We start from the raw sequence: 15,775 nt of genomic DNA, 5'->3' as shown, positions 1-15,775 counted from the left end.
TTAACAGTATCAGTTTATTTCAAAGAATTAGCAGCTTGCACTTGGTTAATACTAGGCAGAAATCCAAACTGTAATTTCAACTCACTAGCTTGACTCTTGTGCAGGAAGGTGTGCAATATACTGCTGTATCCATTTTTGATAATGTACCACAAGGATTCAAAAATCTTAGCAGTAATCCACACTCTTTCAAACTGAAACTAAAGCGTTTCCTCATGAGTGACCTTCTGCTCTGTCAAGGAGTTCCTTGAAACATTAAGCTGATTCCTCTGTTATATTGTTAATTGCTTTTGCATGAACTTATAGCTTGACTTTTTTGGGTTCATAAAAATTTTATTTTATCTGTTAGTTCTTTTATGTTGTAATTTCATGTACTGACTCATTCCTTGACCTTGGATATTAGCTCCTCAATTTGGTCCTACAGAACTAGACATGTAAAATAAAAAGTAAGAAAATCTCCTGAATATAAATGACAGCTGTACCAATGCATTGTTCTTTTAAACCTTGTGTAATTGATATTGCTGCTACCTCTACATGTTCGTATTACTATCCCATGACTTTTCTTAATTTGGTGTAGGTTTTGCAAGAATCATTTATTTCAGTTGCCTATAGGGCCCTGTCATCATGCAAATATAAAGTTACTTAACTTATCTTTTGCACCTTGGTCCATGGTCATGGCAATACATCTTTAAAGCCACAAATGAATACCACAGGATATACCATCTTATTTGTTGAATATATTTGAAAGTTTCTGTGCTTAAGAATTTTCATTTTCGTTATTATTACTGTGTATAGCATTGTCACCAGCAGCATGCCATGTACAGAGTGTGAAATATTTTGAACAGGCTGATCATTTTCATGCAATTCGTATTGGCATTTCTGCACCACTGTCAGGACATCTATTAACTCTTTGTTCAGGGGTTTGACTGTTTCAACTATTTTATTTCTCCATTGAGAAGAATCAGATCCTATTGATTCTTTGATCTTGAGTAAATCCTTCTTTAGCCCACTGCTGGCAGGGACAACAGATTACTAACAGAAGTCTCAATTCGCTCGTTCACAAATTTTATTATTTGATCTTCCTCAGAATTTGTCCAAGCATTTATGTATTCTGTGACTTGCTGCCTGTGCACAATAAACTGTTCTTGTCCCATTTTTCTTGCTCTAATGACAAATTCATCACCTGGTATGACAGACTGTCTACAGTGTCACCTAAGGATACCTACCTATCATGGATCTCATTCACTTCTGTTGGTAGCTTTTCCATAGATCCAGGGATCAGCTGTGAGCTTTTTGCAGTTCAGTTATCTCACTTCCTATTTCCTTCACTCTGGCTTCCTCTTTCTCTGCTAATTCTGTAAGTTGTGTGCTCACTGTGGCCAGATCTTGCCTAGTGGGCATATCCTCCTGTCTAGTAGACATTTGTTTTTGCTTTGTGGCTAATGCTGTAACAAGAGTGGTCATCTGTGTTTGTTTTGCAGCTCAAATTCTCATCTGCTCCAGAATTTTGGTAAAGGCATCTTATGTTTATGGTTTTGATACCTCCGTTCCACTACATCCTCAACTGAATGAACATTTTTGATACCTCTGGTTCCACTACATCCTCAACTGAATGAACATTAACTAAGCCCACCAACTTCATCTTATATTGACCATAGGTTTTTACCACAACACACAAACAAATTTGGACAAGAACCTAATGTCTTCTATCAGATTGCAACACAGTCTATCCCTAATACATACACACACAAAATATCATCAGACAGACAAAGAAAACTATAATGATAAGCACTGTAAAAATAGATGAGAAATATAGTTTCCAATTATCTATATTGTGAAGAATAATACTCTGAAAATAGAGAAAAATCTTAGTACTACTAGAAAGAGTCATGAAGATCTGTACCAGCTATTTACCCTAGAAGCTTATCTGAAAACTTACAGCTTTGTAGGGGTGCAATCTGGTCAAGAAAGAATCATGTACTCTGACTTTATTTTCTCGCGTGTTCTGAAGTTCATTGGTGATGTACCTGGACTCAGCAGTGACTGCATCTGACCTCCATACAGACAATTTTTGGAGTGTGTTACAAAAAACACAATAAATGGTAAAAATGCAATGCAATAACACAATGTAAAGTCCTGCCCCCCCAGAGCCTGTCTTCTATATATTTTTCAAGGGATCTATTAGGAATTAGTTTATGCACTTTATAGTGCTATTGTGAGTAATATTACTACCGTCAACAATTCAGACAGTTTAGAGTGATTACAACTTGTTTCACTTCATTTACAAAGGAAATAATTACCTTTTTGACTATCTCATATGATGATTAACAATTGAGAGCAAATTATTTTCTTCATACCCAGAGCCATGGTATAAAGTGATGAGTACACTGTGCACTCTGGGGTAGTTGAGCTTGTGAATACTTGACAAAATATAAAAAGATATACTACACCAGCCAGATATGTTCAGAAATTCGTTCAGGAACACATTTAAATGAAAAATTCAGCAAATTCATGACTATATTAAAATTAAAATTTGACGAGACATTTCCTAAAATGGCACATTATGTTAGAGAATCTATCAGAAAAAACTAGGTAACAAAGTTAACAGAATCTTCTGAACACTCAGGTATCTCAGCTCTAGCAAAGACAATAAGAGGGGTCCACCCTTCTTGCAGTATTTTCTCAAATACAAAAGAACCTATAGGAAAATGCTACAGGATGGAAAAACAATACAAAATGATAAGGCTATACAGATGTCCAACAATAAAAGCAAAGCAACAAGGAATATAGTAAAACAAGAAACAGGTAGCACCAAGCCAAAACCGAGAAATATGAAAATTAGAAGTAAAGGTGGTTTAATATATAATTCTAAGGATAACTTTCTTGACCATTACTTTAGTAACATAGCAACCAAACTGCAAGTAAAGCTACCAAAAATACAATATACAGCTACAAATAACTACGTACTTTACACAAAACTGCTGCTACTAACCATGCGAGAGAAAATCTATGGGATTGTGTATAAATTTAAGAGTAAAACATCCATAGCTCCAGATGAGATTCCAGTGTGTCTACTAAGGGACTGTATTAGCAGCATAAAAGCATCGCTAACAGGTACTATAAATGAGTAATTCACATCCAGTTGCTTCCCTGATTACCTAACATAAGCAGAAGTTCTTCCCATCCACAAAAAAGATGGTAAAGAAAATATAGAGAATTACAACCCAAATTCAACACTGCCTCCATTTTCAAAAATAATAGAAACTATTATGGAAAACAGACTGATGGATTATTTAAATAAATATCAACTTCTGTGGAAAGAACAGTTTGGTTTCAGATCTAGAAAGAGGACAGAAGCTCTACAGGAAAATTTACAAAAATAGTTATAGGAGCTCACTGACACATCCTGTCACACGAGTGGACATTACAAAATCTGTCACTCATGTGATAACTGAAACCACAGCATGACCCATCACACAAGTAACTACTTTTTACACTACACACTCCATCATTTAGATGACCACTGAAATCACAACATACCCCATCACATAAGTGATCAATGAAATCACTACACCACATCAGCACACTTAATGGACGTGTATGTTCTGCCTTGTGTCTGTGAGAGTATACTCCAGTGAAGCAGCAGCAGCAGCAGGAGGGACACATCTGAGACCTCTGCTCCCTAATCCTGCTGGACCCCCTTAAATTGGGCACACAGTGTGGTGATATAACCTATATACCAAAGTTGCAGTCTATGTTGTTGGGGGTCCTGTATTATATTATTATGTGGCTGGCACATTCGCTTACTATCATTGGTGTAGTGTGACCAATGCTGTAAGCTCACAGTCTGACTAACTGTGCTAGCAGTGCCAAATTTGTCCTACGCTTTAAGTTCATGACTTTGGTAGTACCATGACTAGCTGAACTGTGCAGCTGCCACTTTCCGTTGCTACACAACCTAATCCCCCTCCCAAAAGGAGGGAGTAGTTGAAGGTCAGGCAAATTAGGATGGGAAGCACGCTTGATGCCCAGAGCAGGATTGGAACAAAGACTGTACTGATTGGGGAGGTGGTGGTGTGGTCATCTGAGGGGACTGCATGGAGATGGGCTCTGATGGGAAGGTGTATGTCACCTTTATATGGTCCAGTGATACTGTCTGAGTGTTCCCATCTGCCAGCCGGAATGGCCGAGCGGTTCTAAGCACTTCAGTCTGGAACCGTGTGACCGCAATGGTCACAGGTTCAAATCCTGCCTTGGGCATGGATGTGTGTTATGTCCTTAAGTTAGTTAGGTTTAATTAGTTCTAAGTTCTAGGGGACTGATTACCTCAGCTGTTAAGTCCCATAGTACTCAGAGCCATTTGAACCATTTTTTGTTCCCATCTATGGAAACTTCCAGGTTATAACAATCTCGTGCGATCCGGAGAACTGACATTGGAGACCAGGCCTGACCCATTCAACACTGACCATTACATGCACGGCAGTGTCTGAATCTGATGAACGGAGGAAGCTGGGGTGCCATGCTGAGAGCCAAGTTAAAGATACACACATGCAATATGGTAGCACAGGTCATACAGGAATACTGGAATGTTAAGAGTCAGGAGAGGTAGCAGAGAATTTGACACATTGTCTGGTCTCTGAAGCTGATCACCATATACCATAAAAGAGCCCAGTCACTGGGGTGTTGAGGTCTGTCTTCAACTGGAGTTGAGGTTGAGAAGTATGATGAAGAGTGCAGTAGTACTTGCTTTGTTACGACAAACCAGAGCCACCTTCAAAATTTGATGCCATCACTCAACCGTATCATTTCAGGCTGGATGGTGATTATGAGTGCCAAAGAATTTGGCAAGCTTTGAACAGCTGGGATTCAAATTTCCTTTCACAACCTGTGGTGTTGTCGAGTAGGAAAGCATAATGATCAGTCCACTTACTGACAAATGCTAGTACCACAGTATCAGCTGTGATGTAGGAAATTGGTATTGCCTCTGGCCAGTGTGTGAAATGTTCAATGATAGGTTAAAAAGATACTGCTGACCATCAGAGGTGAGGAAGTGATTGACAATGTTAACATGGGCATGCATAAGCAACCCTGTGGCCTGAGGAAAATCACCAACTGGGGCATGGATGTGCAGGTCAGTCTTACCAAGCTTACAGGCAACACAGCAATGGTTCCAGCTGCAACAATCTGAGCAGATGCCAAGCCTTCATAATGATGAATCCTGGTAGTAGCTTTAATACCAGTATGTCACAGGTTAGGGGCACTGTCAAAGGCCAGCTGGGGGAAGGCAGTTGGTAGGAAAGGGTGTAATTTATGATTGGAGGTATCACAAAACAATTTGTGTCTGTGCCAGCCTGAGGCCAGTTTTTGGGTTTTGGTGATAAGAGTCCTGCTCCATACTGACCTCTTGAGCTGCACTGAATGTTGTGAAATTGATGCAGCCAGTGATGCCAGCAACTCATGACAGACAATCGGTAACAATACTGTTCGTGCTGAACTGAGAGATATATTCCAGTTGGTGGAATTGATGTGGTGAGCAGCGACCATTGCTCTACTGCAAGGTATTCATGATGGGTCGGTAGTGTGGAAATGTCTTTAAGTTCCTGGCCTACAGCTTTTGGCAGATGTAGCAGATTACCTCATAGATGACAAGCAGCTTCCTTTCATTGGCACTTCATTGGTGTTTTGTAGGCCTAAGCTTATTTGGAAAGAAGACCAATGGTTGTCAGGAACCACTGAAGTGTTGTTGCAAAGCTGCTCCTAAGGCACAGTGGTTGGTGACAACCACCATTGCCAACAGGGTGTCATGCTGCATGAGCCAGAGGTGTAGAATCGACAAGGCAGTTCTTGACAACAGTGAAGGCAGCATCTATTTGGTCCATGCAAAGAATGGAAGGACCAGCAAGAGCATCTGACAGCAGCCCTTGACTTGAGACTACACAAGGGAGATAAATCTGGTGGCCCAGGAACATCACCTGGGAGGCACCAAAGATGCAATTAATGATCATCCCAAAATCTTTTACCCATTGAAACACTACTGACAGGTGTTCAGTTAATTAGTTAGTTACAATATTATGAAAAGAATAGATAACTACTGACCATATAGTGGAGATACTGAGTCATGGAGAGGCACTACAAAAAGACTACTAAATACGTAAGCATTTGGATCGAAGGCCTTCTTTTGAAATGGACAACTCTCTCTCCATCTCTCTCTCTCTCTCTCTCTCTCTCTCTCTATCTCTCTCTCTCTGTCTCTCTCTCTCTAACACACTCACACACACACACACACACACACACACACACACACACACACACACACACACACACACATTACCACTGTCTCTGGCCTTGGCAACGAGAGGCAATGTTTATGTGTGTGTGTGAGCTGCATTTGTGTGAGTGTGCGTCTTGTCTATTTCAGAAGAAGTACTTCTGACCAAATGCTTACATGTTTAATAGTCTTTTTGTTATGCCGGTCTGCATATCAACATCTCTGCTATATGGTGAGTGGCAATCTATATATTCATAGTGTTGTCATTATTCCATCCTGGGTTTTCTTTTGTTATTTAGTTACTTTTATGTTCCTTGCCCCATTGATCACAATAATTTGTAATGATGTGGAATGAGTTAATTTACATTACATGCTGAACATTTATAAGTTTCTTAAAAAATATACAGACTCAGCGTGGTAATTTCTATCCAACATCTTCACACATTACATTGTAAGAAGTTCTGCTGAATAGAAGGAGATGTCAAGGAAAAAGATTTTTAAGTTTGTTTTCAAATTTTACTTTGCTGTCTGTCAGACATTTTATATCAGTGGCCAAGTGATCAAAAATTTTTCTTGCGGCATTGTACATCTCTTTTTGTGGTAAAGACAACATTAATGTGAACTAATAAATGTAATTTTTCATTCAAATATTGTAATTATGTGTGTCACTGTTGCTTTTGAACTGTAGTAGATTATTTACAACAAACTTCATGAGGGAAGAGATATACTTTGAATTAGTAGTCCGAAAGCCCAACACCTTAAACAGATTACAAGATGTTCCTGGATAATTAATACATGTTATTCTTACAGCATATTTCTGAGCAATGAAGACTTTCGTTATTAAAGATGACATTACTGAATGAATATCTGCAAATACGTCAACTGACTTCTTTGTTTCTCAACAAGATTTGTATGATTCTAAGTTCAAAAGTGGCTGAACTAAGTTGTTTTAGGAATTTCCCAATGTGCTTTGTCCAGTTTAAATTCTTGTCAATATGGACAACTTGAAATTTTGAAGTTGCCACCCTATTTGTTATTTTCTGAGTATGTGTTACATTTGTCATTAGTACAGTACTCTTGGATGTGCAGCCCTGAATATGTCTCTTTTTTTTCTTTGAAATTGAAAGTGAGCCCTTTTACAAAAACAAGTCAATGGAACTTTTAAGAACATTGTTTAGCATTTCTTCTGTTTCTGTACGTGTGCTTGGATTGATTACAAAACAGGGTGTATTCACGGATAAGAAAAGAAAAAATCCCGGGATTTTCCCAGGTTAAAAGAACTCTTTTTCCAGGGTGAAAATATACTATACCCCTGGTGAAAGTACATTTTTTTCACATTAAGTGACAATATAAGTTCCCTTGTAGCTGTAAAACTTATGTCCTTTGAATGGTGAAGGTTTCATACACCATATAGAATTTGCCGGCACTTTAGAAAATAAATCCAGCAAAAAACAATGATTTCTGAAATACCTTTGATATCCAGCAACATTTACACTGTATGTTTTCACTTTACGGAAATACAAACAGGATCTCCATCAAATACGGCACGGTAACTTATGAAGCACTGAAATCGAGACTGCGATGTGCTTTTATCCGCCAATCATAGTTCATGCCGCATGATCTTGCTAGCCAAAGACACCAGATACTCATTGATTAGGACATGTAACATAGTCAGCCAATAGCAGCATCATTCTTAATCACTGCAAACACGCAAACAGGAAAACTTAATGAGTCATGTCAAATTATTATAAGTACAGCATAGCTACAAGAAAGAGCCAAGCTTTTACATATAATATTGGCTAACAATATACACTCCTGGAAATGGAAAAAAGAACACATTGACACCGGTGTGTCAGACCCACCATACTTGCTCCGGACACTGCGAGAGGGCTGTACAAGCAATGATCACACGCACGGCACAGCGGACACACCAGGACCCGCGGTGTTGGCCGTCGAATGGCGCTAGCTGCGCAGCATTTGTGCAACGCCGCCGTCAGTGTCAGCCAGTTTGCCGTGGCATACGGAGCTCCATCGCAGTCTTTAACACTGGTAGCATGCCGCGACAGCGTGGACGTGAACCGTATGTGCAGTTGACGGACTTTGAGCGACGGCGTATAGCGGGCATGCGGGAGGCCGGGTGGACGTACCGCCGAATTGCTCAACACGTGGGGCGTGAGGTCTCCACAGTACATCGATGTTGTCGCCAGTGGTTGGCGGAAGGTGCACGTGCCCGTCGACCTGGGACCGGACCGCAGCGACGCACGGATGCACGCCAAGACCGTAGGATCCTACGCAGTGCCGTAGGGGACCGCACCGCCACTTCACAGCAAATTAGGGACACTGTTGCACCTGGGGTATCGGCGAGGACCATTCGCAACCGTCTCCATGAAGCTGGGCTACGGTCCCGCACACCGTTAGGCCGTCTTCCGCTCACGCCCCAACATCGTGCAGCCCGCCTCCAGTGGTGTCGCGACAGGCGTGAATGGAGGGACGAATGGAGACGTGTCGTCTTCAGCGATGAGAGTCGCTTCTGCCTTGGTGCCAATGATGGTCGTATGCGTGTTTGGCGCCGTGCAGGTGAGCGCCACAATCAGGACTGCATACGACCGAGGCACACAGGGCCAACACCCGGCATCATGGTGTGGGGAGCGATCTCCTACACTGGCCGTACACCACTGGTGATCGTCGAGGGGACACTGAATAGTGCACGGTACATCCAAACCGTCATCGAACCCATCGTTCTACCATTCCTAGACCGGCAAGGGAACTTGCTGTTCCAACAGGACAATGCACGTCCGCATGTATCCCGTGCCACCCAACGTGCTCTAGAAGGTGTAAGTCAACTACCCTGGCCAGCAAGATCTCCGGATCTGTCCCACATTGAGCATGTTTGGGACTGGATGAAGCGTCGTCTCACGCGGTCTGCACGTCCAGCACGAACGCTGGTCCAACTGAGGCGCCAGGTGGAAATGGCATGGCAAGACGTTCCACAGGACTACATCCAGCATCTCTACGATCGTCTCCATGGGAGAATAGCAGCCTGCATTGCTGCGAAAGGTGGATATACACTGTACTAGTGCCGACATTGTGCATGCTCTGTTGCCTGTGTCTATGTGCCTGTGGTTCTGTCAGTGTGATCATGTGATGTATCTGACCCCAGGAATGTGTCAATAAAGTTTCCCCTTCCTGGGACAATGAATTCACGGTGTTCGTATTTCAATTTCCAGGAGTGTGTGTATATATATATATATATATATATATATATATATATATATATATATATATATATATTGTCTGCTTGTGTCTGTATATGTGTGGATGGATATGTGTGTGTGTGTATGTGTGCGCGAGTGTATACCCGTCCTTTTTTCCCCCTAAGGTAAGTCTTTCCGCTCCCGGGATTGGAATGACTCCTTACCCTCTCCCTTAAAACCCACATCCTTTCGTCTTTCCCTCTCCTTCCCTCTTTCCTGATGAGGCAACAGTTTGTTGCGAAAGCTTGAATTTTGTGTGTATGTTTGTGTTCGTTTGTGTGTCTGTCAACCTGCCAGCACTTTCATTTGGTAAGTCACATCATCTTTGTTTTTAGATATATTTTTCCTACGTGGAATGTTTCCCTCTATTATAACCATATAAAAAAAAGATGATGTGACTTACCGAAAGAAAGCGCTGGCAGGTCGATAGACACACAAACACACACACAAAATTCAAGCTTTCGCAACAAACAGTTGCCTCATCAGGAAAGAGGGAAGGAGAGGGAAAGACGAAAGGATGTGGGTTTTAAGGGAGAGGGTAAGGAGTCATTCCAATCCCGGGAGCGGAAAGACTTACCTTAGGGGGAAAAAAGCACAGGTATACACTCGCACACACACACACATATCCATCAACACATATACACACACAAGCAGACATACTTAGAGACAAAGAGTTTGGGCGAGATGTCAGTCGAAGCAGAAGTGAAGAGGAAAAGATGATGTTGAATGACAGGTGAGGTATGAGCAGCGGCAACTTGAAATTAGCGAAGATTGAGGCCTGGTGGCTAACGGGAAGAGAGGATATATTGAAGAGCAAGTTCCCATCTCCGGAGTTCGGATAGGTTGGTGTTGGTGGGAAGTATCCAGATAACCTGGATGGTGTAACACTGTGCCAAGATGTGCTGGCCGTGCACCAAGGCATGTTTAGCCACAGGGTGATTCTCATTACCTACAAACACTGTCTGCCTGTGTCCATTCATGCGAATGGACAGTTTGTTGCTGGTCATTCCCACATAGAATGCATCACAGTGTAGGCAGGTCAGTTGGTAAATCACGTGGGTGCTTTCACATGTGGCTCTGCCTTTGATCGTGTACACCTTCCGGGTTACAGGACTGGAGTAGGTGGTGGTGGGAGGGTGCATGGGACAGGTTTTACACCGGGGGTGGTTACAAGGATAGGAGCCAGAGGGTAGGGAAGGTGGTTTGGGGATTTCATAGGGATGAACTAACAGGTTATGAAGGTTAGGTGGATGGCAGAAAGACACTCTTGGTGGAGTGGGGAGGATTTCATGAAGGATGGATCTCATTTCAGGGCAGGATTTGAGGAAGTCGTATCCCTGCTGGAGAGCCACATTCAGAGTCTGGTCCAGTACCGGAAAGTATCCTGTCACAAGTGGGGCACTTTTTGGGTTCTTCTGTGGGGGATTCTGGGTTTGACGGGATGAGGAAGCGGCTCTGGTTATTTGCTTCTGTACCAGGTCGGGAGGGTAGTTGCGAGATGCGAAAGCTTTTGTCAGGTTGTTGGTGTAATGGTTCAGGGCTTCCGGACTGGAGCAGATTCGTTTACCATGAAGACCTAGGCTGTAGGGAAGGGACCGTTTGATGTGGAATGGGTGGCAGCTGTCATAATGGAGGTACTGTTGCTTGTTGGTGGGTTTGATGTGGACGGACGTGTGAAGCTGGCCATTGGACAGGTGGAGGTCAACGTCACGGAAAGTAGCATGGGATTTGGAGTAGGACCAGGTGAATCTGATGGAACCAATGGAGTTGAGGTTGGAGAGGAAATTCTGGAGTTCTTCTTCACAGTGAGTCCAGATCATGAAGATGTCATCAATAAATCTGTACCAAACTTTGGGTTGGCAGGCCTGGGTAACCAAGAAGGCTTCCTCTAAGCGACCCATGAATAGGTTGGCATATGAGGGGGCCATCCTGGTACCCATGGCTGTTCCCTTTAATTGTTGGTATGTCTGGCCCTCAAAAGTGAAGAAGTTGTGGGTCAGGATGAAGCTGGCTTAGGTGATGAGGAAAGAGGTTTTAGGTAGGGTGGCAGGTGATTGGCGTGAAAGGAAGTGCTCCATCGCAGCGAGGCCCTGGACATGCGGAATATTCGTGTACAAGGAAGTGGAATCAATGGTTACAAGGATGGTTTCCGGGGGTAACAGATTGGGTAAGGATTCCAGGCATTCGAGAAAGTGGTTGGTGTCTTTGATGAAGGATGGGAGACTGCATGTAATGGGTTGAAGGTGTTGATCTATGTAGGCAGAGATGCGTTCTGTGGGGGCTTGGTAACCAGCTACAATGGGGCGGCTGGGATGATTGGGTTTGTGGATTTTAGGAATAAGGTAGAAGGTAGGGGTGCTGGGTGTCGGTGGGGTCAGGAGGTTGATGGAGTCAGGTGAAAGGTTTTGCAGGGGGCCTAAGGTTCTGAGGATTCCTTGAAGCTCTGCCTGGACATCGGGAATGGGGTTACCTTGGCAAACTTGTATGTGGTGTTGTCTGAAAGCTGACGCAGTCCCTCAGCCACATACTCCCGACGATCAAGTACTTTGAAACTTAGTCTTTTGTAGCTTGTGTTACCCTTTAAGAGACATCAAAGAAAATGTGGTAGTAAAATATTAAATAACAGCATAAATTCAGTGTTAAGTTTTGAATGTAAGTTTAATACTTCTTTATTCACGAAATTCATTGCACATTCTCACACATAACATAATTCATCTTGCATAATAGGAAATTACATTGAAATTAAAACTTCTCAGTCTACCATTTGCAACATTCTCCCTCAACCTATTAAAAATGTAAGCAGTTGTGATGTCACGCTCATAAAAAACAAGGCCGCAATTGGTATTGCATAGTCTTTGACACATTTTGCAGTTGGCCCATTCTTGTGCATGCACAGTCTTTTGTCATTGTTAAAGGGCAAATTTACTTTGCAACTACAGTTTTATTTTGGTTTTATTCTCTTGTTTATATTTTATTGCTGCGATATTATTCTGCAATAGTGGACTAAAGTAAAATTCTATGTAAGAGTAACCTGTTATTACCAGCTGAAATTATTGTTGTTGTGGTCTTCAGTCCTGAGACTGGTTTGATGCAGGCAGCTCTCCATGCGACTCTATCCTGTGCAAGCTTCTTCATCTCCCAGTACCTACGGCAGCCTACATCCTTCTGAATCTGCTTAGTGTATTCATCTCTTGGTCTCCCTCTATGATTTTTACCCTCCACACTGCCGTCCAATGCTAAATTTGTGATCCCTTGATGCCTCAGAACATGTCCTACCAACCGGTCCCTTCTTCTCGTCAAATTATGCCACAAACTCCTCTTCTCCCCAATTCTATTCAATACCTCCTCATTAGTTATGTGATCTACCCATCTAATCATCAGCATTCTTCTGTAGCACCACATTTCGAAAGCTTCTGTTCTCTTCCTGTCCAAACTATTTATCGTCCATGTTTCACTTCCATACATGGCTACACTCCATACAAATACCTTCAGAAACGACTTCCAGACACTTAAATCTACACTCGATGTTAACAAATTTCTCTTCTTCAGAAACGCTTTCCTTGCCATTGCCAGTCTACATTTTATATCTTCTCTACTTCGACCATCGTCAGTTATTTTGCTCCCGAAATAGCAAAACTTCTTTACTACTTTAAGTGTCTCATTTCGTAATCTAATTCCCTCAGCATCGCCCAACTTAATTCGACTACATTCCATTATCCTCATTTTGCTTTTGTTGATGTTCATCTTATATCCTTCTTTCAAGACACTGTCCATTCCGTTCAACTGCTCTTCCAAGTCCTGTGCTGTCTCTGACAGAATTACAATGTCATCGGCGAATCTCAAAGATTTTATTTCTTCTCCATGGATTTTAGAACCTACTCCAAATTTTTCTTTTGTTTCCTTTACTGCTTGCTCAATATACAGATCGAATAACATTGGGGAGAGGCTACAATCCTGTCTCACTCCCTTCCCAACAACTGCTTCCCTTTCATGCCCCTCGACTCTTATAACTGTCATCTGGTTTCTGTACAAATTGTAAATAGCCTTTCGCTCCCTGTGTATTACCCTTACCACCTTTAGAATTTGAAAGAGAGTATTCCAGTCAACATTGTCAAAAGCTTTCTCTAAGTCTACAAATGCTAGAAATGTAGGTTTGCCTTTCCTTAATCTTTCTTCTAAGATAAGTCATAAGGTCAGTATTGCCTCACATGTCCCAATATTTCTACGGAATATAAACTGATCTTCCCCGAGGTCGGCTTCTACCAGTTTTTCCATTCGTCTGCAAACAATTTGTGTTAGTATTTTGCAGCTGTGACTTATTAAACTGATAGTTTGGTAATTTTCACATCTGTCAACACCTGCTTTCTTTGGGATTGGAATTATTATATTCTTCTTGAAGTCTGAGGGTATTTCGCCTGCCTCATACATCTTGCTCACCAGATGGAAGAGTTTTGTCAGGACTGGCTCTCCCAAGGCCGTCATTAGTTCTAATGGAATGTTGTCTACTCCCGGGGCCTTGTTTCGACTGAGGTCTTTCAGTGCTCTGTCAAACTCTTCACGCAATTTTGTATCTCCCATTTCATCTAAACCTACATCCTCTTCCATTTTCATAATATTGTCCTCAAGTACATCACCCTCGTATAGGCCCTCTACATACTCCTTCCACCTTTCTGCTTTCCCTTCTTTGGTTAGTACTGGGTTTCTATCTGAACTCTTGATATTCATACAAGTGGTTCCCTTTTCTCCAAAGGACTCTTTAATTTTCCTGTAGGCAGTATCTATCTTACCCCTAGTGAGATAAGCCTCTACATCCTTTTTGCCTGCTTCATTTACTGCATTCTTATATTTCCTCCTTTCATCAATTAAATTCAATATTTCTTCTGTCACCCAAGGATTTCTACTAGCCCTTGTCTTTTTACCTACTTGATCCTCTGCTGCCTTCACTACTTCATCCCTCAGAGCTACCCATTCTTCTTCTACTGTATTTCCTTCCCCCATTGCTGTCAATTGTTCCCTTACGCTCTCCCTGAAACTCTATACAACCTCTGGTTTAGTCAGTTTATCCAGGTCCCATCTCCTTAAATTCCCACCTTTTTGCAATTTCTTCAGTTTCAATCTACAGTTCATAACCAATAGATTGTGGTCAGAATCCACATTTGCCCCTGGAAATGTCTTACAATTTAAAACCTGGTTCCTAAATCTCTGTCTTACCATTATATAATCTACCTGATACCTTTTAGTATCTCCAGGATTCCAGCTGAAATTACAAATATGTAAATGAAACCTAAGAAAATGAAATATATCTGGAAGTCTACAAATTTCAGAGGTTTTTCCTGACTATTCCATGGGTGTAAGAACCCTGCAATATTAGTGTCATCTCCAAAAGAACCTAATTCTGCATGCTTTATATTAGACAGAAGATTGTTTACACATATGAGTAACACTAGTGGACCTGAGCCTTGGGAAACCCGATATGTGATTTTCCGCAGTCAGAATTATGTCCCTGGACTACATTGGATGAGTCGGCATGTAAAGGGCATTAACAGTAGAGCAACTTTTCTGAACCCCAAACTGCTATTTACTGAGGATATTGTTGCTGAGGTGAGATATCATTCTAAAATGCATAACCTTCTCAGAAATCAGTGGTTCAGTGTAGCTGTGATGAAGAAGAAAACACTAGTATGATGTTGAGGTAAAGGAAGCAACAGGTGATGAAGCACTGTTGATGAATCGGTGCAATAATTGGCAGCATTATGAAGATAAAATGGCATCTAAAGTGATTCAAAGATGCCAAGCAGTGTGCTGATGGATGCCTTTGGGCTGTCTTCCATGGTGACTGGTATCTGCATGGATGCCTTCATGTAGCCAAGAACACTAAGGGCATAGTTGAAGTAGCAAACTCCTGGAAGAGGATATATGTCTGGGATGGTGCATGCATTATGAGCACAATATACAATATTTGCCATAAGTCTGTCAGGATGTATCACTTTTCAGTATGAACTGGGAGGAGAGGACTATAGTCGAGTTGCTGTAAGTTGATCCCTGACAGCTGCAGTGGCTAGGTGCAGAAGCTTCACAGGCCTACGTCAACCAATAATGTAATGCAAATTTATAAACATCTCTGTGGCAACACTTCAGTAGACAGCTACTGTTTTCACCTGCAGCTCTTAGCACTTCACAGCTGAAAGCTGGCAACAGTGCTACAAGCTGTCCGGGACCTCCTTATGTGATCTTCACTAAAGGATCTGTTCAGGTG

Source organism: Schistocerca nitens, chromosome 1, assembly GCF_023898315.1.
Source record: "Schistocerca nitens isolate TAMUIC-IGC-003100 chromosome 1, iqSchNite1.1, whole genome shotgun sequence".
NCBI lineage: Eukaryota > Metazoa > Arthropoda > Insecta > Orthoptera > Acrididae > Schistocerca > Schistocerca nitens.
This window is presented reverse-complemented; position numbering follows the sequence as displayed.